Raw genomic sequence first — 6,000 nt, 5'->3', positions numbered from 1 at the left:
ATAGGGCAGCTCTTCCGGGTCTGTTTACCTTTGGCCAATTACATGGCTTCTTTTTCCACACATGACCTGCCCTAGGCCCCTCCCCAGCACGCGTGCGCAAATTTTTTCCAAGATGGGTTACAGCCCACAGGCCTGTGGGACGGCCTTAGCATCACCTATTATGGGGTGGTGCCCCCTCCTTTTTGACCCCCAAGGAGCCTTCCTGCGCACATGCAATGTTTCCCTTGCCCCGAGGATGGGAAATATATGACCACTTGATCTTTTAACAGGGTTTAGCCCCTCTCTGTCCCTTCCACAAAAGTGTCCAATGTCCAGTTATCTACCCTATTCCTGTTGTTATTTCTTTTTTTTTTTTTTTTTTTTTTGCTGTACGCGGGCCTCTCACTGTTGTGGATGCACAGGCTTAGCGGCCATGGCTCACGGGCCCAGCCGCTCCGCGGCATATGGGATCCTCCCAGACCGGGGCACGAACCCGTATCCCCTGCATCGGCAGGCGGACTCTCAACCACTGCGCCACCAGGGAGGCCCCTGTTATTTCTTATATCGAAGTGCAGATCTTGAAATATAGACAGGAGTCTGGTCATAAATATGTAGTCTGGGGCCCGTTTGTCTCTTGCCTCAGGATATATAAACAGGGGGCTGGTAATGAATGTCTGGCCTGGAGCCCATCTATCTCCTGCCTCAGAGGGAGCCCATTTTCCAGCTGAGGAAGGGAGCCCGGCCAGGCATAAGGACTCACTCCAGACCCCACAGCTGCTCGCTCCAGCAGTCACTCAACACGTGTGCTCAGAGACAGGGTGGCCAAGTGGTCACACACTCTGCCACGGGGGCCAAAGTACCATGGGTGGATCCTGGTGTCCCCACGTCCAGGCATTCACCTTGGGCAAGTCACTTAGGCTCCCTGGGCCTCAGTCTCTTTGTCTGTGAAATGGGCCCGATCACAGCCCTTGCCACAGGTTTTGGGCATGAGGTGGGAGTGCAGAGTGGAGCTGGCACACGGCCAGTGATGTCAGCATTTGCTGTCACAGTCACCTGCCGTGCAGAGCCTGTGTTAGGTGCTGGGAGGGAGACAGAGAGAGGGACAGAGTCTGACTTCAAGACATTAGGACACAAACCAGCAGGTGCCAGAGGAGGGGCCTCCTCCAGGAGGGGACGTGGATCAGGCCTTGGCGATCAGACACCAAGACCTTTCCTCCCTCTCTATGGCAGATAGGAAAGGAGCACTGAAGGAGTGTATGACAGAGAACTCCTCTCTGATCTCTAGTCCCTGAGCCAGCAGGGATGCCCTCAGTATGCCTCCCTCATCACGCGCTCGCTTTCTTTCCCGTGTTCCTTTTAAAACTTGTCTTCCTTTCTCAAGTGGCCCTGGGCATGATTTTAACCTCATAAAATAGGGATAAAAATATCTATCTTACGTAGGATGCTAAGAAAAATAAACAAGATAACTATCAAAAGCGTTTATCGGAGCCAGGCCTCATACAGCCGTTCAAAATCCATTAGTTCCCTCCTCCCGTTTCCCTCTGTAATTTTCAGACGCACTGAGTTCAAGCAACTTTAGAGTCTGTTGGGTGGACCCGCATGGCTCACTTAACTGCTCCTCTGAATGATTTGCTACCATGATGACCACAGCAAACACCTCTGTGCCCAGGGCTTCCCCATGGACCGTCCCTGGAGGTGGATGCCGGGGCCTGGTTGCGACAAACTCCAGCTTCGCCCCTGTCGGGAATGGTGGAAGGCATTTCCTTTGAGAAAAGCATCTGGGATGCTCTGAGTGAGAACGGTTGGGGCCAGCTCAGGTTGGCCCTGAGGGGCCCGGGGGCTCCACGGATGTCATGGAGTGTCCCACGGCGGGTACTGGTAGGTTTCAGGTGAATTCAAGCCCAAGAGGCTCTGATGATCATTTGACTCTTCTAACGTCAATACTGGTTGTAATCGTTTGCTGGGGACCCCATCGACTGGGCAGCCTAAACAACAGACATTTATTTTCCCACAATCCTGAAGGCCTGAAGTTCAAGATCAATGGTTTCTTCTGAGCTTCCTTCTCTCCCTGTGTCCTCGTGTGGTCGTCCCTCTGTGCATGTCTGTGTCTTCATCTCCTCTTCTAATAAGGATAGCAGTCCTACTGGATGGGGGCCACCCTAATGACCTCGCATAAACTCAATCACCTCTTCAAAGGCCTTCTCTCCAAACAGTCACCCGCTTTGGTACTTCAACATATGGATTTGGGAGGGGACACGATTCAGCCCATGACACTGGTGATTCATCATAATTCTAGAATTTATGGATCACTACCCTGGTAACTCCTATAAAAACATTCCCCCAATGCCAAGACTTCCGCCTCCGACAGGAAACCGTGGCTGGAGAGACTGTCACTTATCCATGGTCACACAGCCAGCTGGGGGCTGAGAAGGACTTGGGCCTAGGCCTGGCTCATCCCCGAGTCCGTCAGCTTTCCACATGCTACAACAGCTTTGTAAAATGGTCAGGGAAAGTTCTGGACTCCCCACAAGCCGCCTTCAGGGGCTGGGACATGGTGAGTTGCTTTATATCAGGTTGTCTGTGCCAGCCGGGGGCCCAGTCCTGGAAGGAGCTTCAGGAGACAGAACTTGAGACCTATGTATCTTGGCACCGCAGTGCCCCACCCCTGCCCGGCACACAGCAGCTGCTCGGGGATTGCTGGACGGACCTGAGGATGAGGCAGGCGTGGTCGCTGCCCTGGAGGAATGCACTCACTTTGCAAGAGGGCGGCGAGCCAGCCGCACGTCCCGGCAACGGGGACATGCAGCCAAGAGCCAGGCACTTCTTCCCTCTGGTTTGGGCCCCGCCAACCTCCATGCAATGGCCGCCTGGAGCTAACCTGTGCGCGTCTGCTAGCGGGGCTCAAGCTAATTCCGAAGCGCTCAGCTGTCCCGGAACTGAGTCACGACGGAGGTTGGTGGGATTCCTCGGCAGCAATCTGGCCCCCATGTGTTTTTGCCTGCCCCCAGCGGTGCCAGTGGTTCAGCTCGTTGCTACACCACCCAGAAATACCCAGAGAGGACGCATCCTCTTGGAATGAAAGGCCCCGCTGGCCCCAGCTCTGAATTCCTCGCCACTTGTGGTCCCAGCCCGCTGCCAGCTGTAAACAGCCTAACAAGACGGCCCCGTAGGGCCGGGAGCTGCAGTAGCAAAGAACATGTGTCTTTGTCCCAGTTGGAATTTTCTCCCCAAATTACATTGGATGCAGTGGGCCTATATGTGGCAGCTCAGTTTACAAACCCCCGGGCTCTGGGGCAGCGGATCGGAGAGGAGGGTTCATAACTGTCAAACCCCTTGTGTGTGCAGTCGCCGCTCCTGTGTGTTCTCAGTCAGCACCAGGGGCCCCACCTAACAGATGGAGAAACTGAGTCAGAGGGTCAAAGCACAGCCCCAGTCGCCTTCTTCCTGGCCCCGGACATTGGCCTTCCCATCGTCACATCCCGGGACATCTCCGAGCCCTGCCCAGTCCCCAGAGAGAACTGGATATTCACACTATGGCACTCGACCTCTTTCTCCTAAAGGTCTCCCCTCCACCTGACAGACTCCCTCCTGGACCAAACTTCCATCAGGCTTCCCGAGCCCTTTTCTCCTTGACCTTGACCTGCCAAGCCCAGTTTCAGCCAAGAATCCTGCTAAGCCAGGTTATCAAGAATGCCCTCCCCCATATCTTCATTCTCCCGACCCTTGGTATCTAAGTCCTTGACCCTTTAGCCAGAATCCTTTTGGGCCAATTTAGCAAGAATTCCCCTACCCGGGAAATCTGATCAAGTTTCTCTTAGTAATTTTCCATCCGCTGATCCCCTCACTCTGTTCCTTGGCTCTATATCCCCAGCTGTCCTTGCTGTATTCGGAAATTGAGTTCAATCTCTTGCCCCTATCGCAGTAGCCTTGAATAAAGTATTCCTTGCCATTTTTAGCAAGAGCCCGGTGCAGTTTTTCTCCTCACCACACACCCTTTAGCCCCCACCAATCTGGCCGTCCTCCCGAAGCTGCTCAGCCCTGAAATCTTGCTCTGGGTCTTGGTCCACAGCAAAATTGACAATCAGAGCCCTGACTTCACTTCCCGCTGTCCTCCCGGGTGGGCTCTCTCATCTCTAAGCTCCCGGCACCGTAGTTCACATCTGTAAAATAGGAACAGGGGAGAGGAGAAACCACACTCACAGCGCAGAAGGCAGCTCTCCGAGCAGAACATGTGTTCAGCAAATGGGCGTTTCTTTCTCCTTCTCTGGCTCCTGTTTACAAGATGCCTTAAATGTGCCAGCAGAGAAAGATTCCACGTTGCTGGGATATTGTCTTCCAGTGGGGAAAACAAAATCCCAGGTGGCAGGCAAGGGGCGACTGTCCTAAATGGTGACATCTGCCCAGCTCCAGCGTCCCCATTTATCACTCTATTTTGGTGCTCAAAAGGACAGGCAGGTGGCCAGCCGCAGAGCTGAAACTGAATAAAAGAACTGGGAATCTACTGGATGGTCCAGGCTCTGCCCGGCTGGGTGTGGGTCTTCAGAGAGATTGCTTTGGCAGTTTGTTTTTTCCTCGACTGGAACAGCAGGGCAGGGAGTCCTGAAAGGTTTTAGATGTTTGTCCATAGTTTCTTTTCTTATCCTCAGGCATGCAGCTCTCAGAACTGGCCAAAATGTTGGCCACAAGCGTGCCCTGCTCAAGTGCCTCATGGGACATCTGGGTCCTTACCTTGGTTGGCTTTGAGGATGGGGCCTGGGTACTGGAGATACTTAGCAGGGTGACTACTCCAAGCTCTTCTGGGGGATAGGCCCTTGGTGGCCTGCGTTTTTCATGCAGGGAGGCAGAGGCCCAGAGAAGGTCAAGGACCAACCCAAGGTCACACTGTGCATTGGTGTGGGAGCTGGGAACCTGGATGCCCAGATTCCCTTCCTTTTATGCCGTTTTCAAAAGTCACCTACTCTGTGAAGACTTCCCTGCTTCCCTCCCCCGGATAGGTCGGATCTGGGCCCCCGCAACCCATCAGGGTCCTGTCATCAGAGCCCAGATCATGCTGCATTGCCATCACCATTGGTGAACCTCTCTCCTTGAGGGCAGATGCGTCCAGGCACAGAGGTGGCAACAATGACTGTGAATGAATGACAGTGCACACATCTGGCCCTCTCCTACAGGCCGTCTCCTCTCCTGCACACAGCGGTGAGCAGAGGCCCCACCTCGAGGCTTTCTGATCTCCACGACAGCCAGCTCAGACCTGGCAACTGACAGCTAATTACAATCATACTATTATTAACAACAATAATAAACATAACCACGGCACTGCCGCCACCAATTACCAAACCTTACCACGAACCAGGTGTGTTGCCACTGTATTTTACTGAAGGCTCGTGATAGCCGTGGGAGGTGGGTATTATTATCCTAATTTTTCAAATGAGGAACCAGTGACTGGGGAGCTGCCTCTTTGTTTGATGAGCGAGGGTGTCCCTCTCAGACAGACAGTTCCAGACTCGGTGGGGCTGCAAGTGGAGCCGCCGGGTGAGGGCTGGGGGCCAGCCAGTTCGAGCTTGGCAACGGCATTAGTGTCCTGGGGCTGCTGTAACAAAGCATCACAGACTGGGGGGCTCAAAACAATAGACATGTATGCGCTCGCAATCTGGAGGCCAGGATCTGAGATCAAGGTGTCTGGCTCCTTCTGAGGCTCTGAGGGAGGATTTGTGCCAGGCCCCAACCCCATGTTCTGGGGATTTCTGGCCACCTTTAGCGTTCACTGGCTTGTAGACCCATCACCCCCATCTCTGCCCCCATCTTTACATGGCCTTCTCCCTGTGTATGTGTCTGTGTCCAAATGTCCCCTTTTTTTTTTTTTTTTTTTTTTTTCGGTACGCGGGCCTCTCACTGCTGTGGCCTCTCCCGTTGCGGAGCACAGGCTCCGGACGCACAGGCTCAGCGGCCATGGCTCACGGGCCCAGCCGCTCCGCGGCATGTGGGATCTTCCCAGACCGGGGCACGAACCCATGTCCCCTGCAT

Source organism: Mesoplodon mirus (genome assembly GCF_964341445.2).
Source record: "Mesoplodon mirus genome assembly, chromosome: 11".
NCBI lineage: Eukaryota > Metazoa > Chordata > Mammalia > Artiodactyla > Ziphiidae > Mesoplodon > Mesoplodon mirus.
This window is presented reverse-complemented; position numbering follows the sequence as displayed.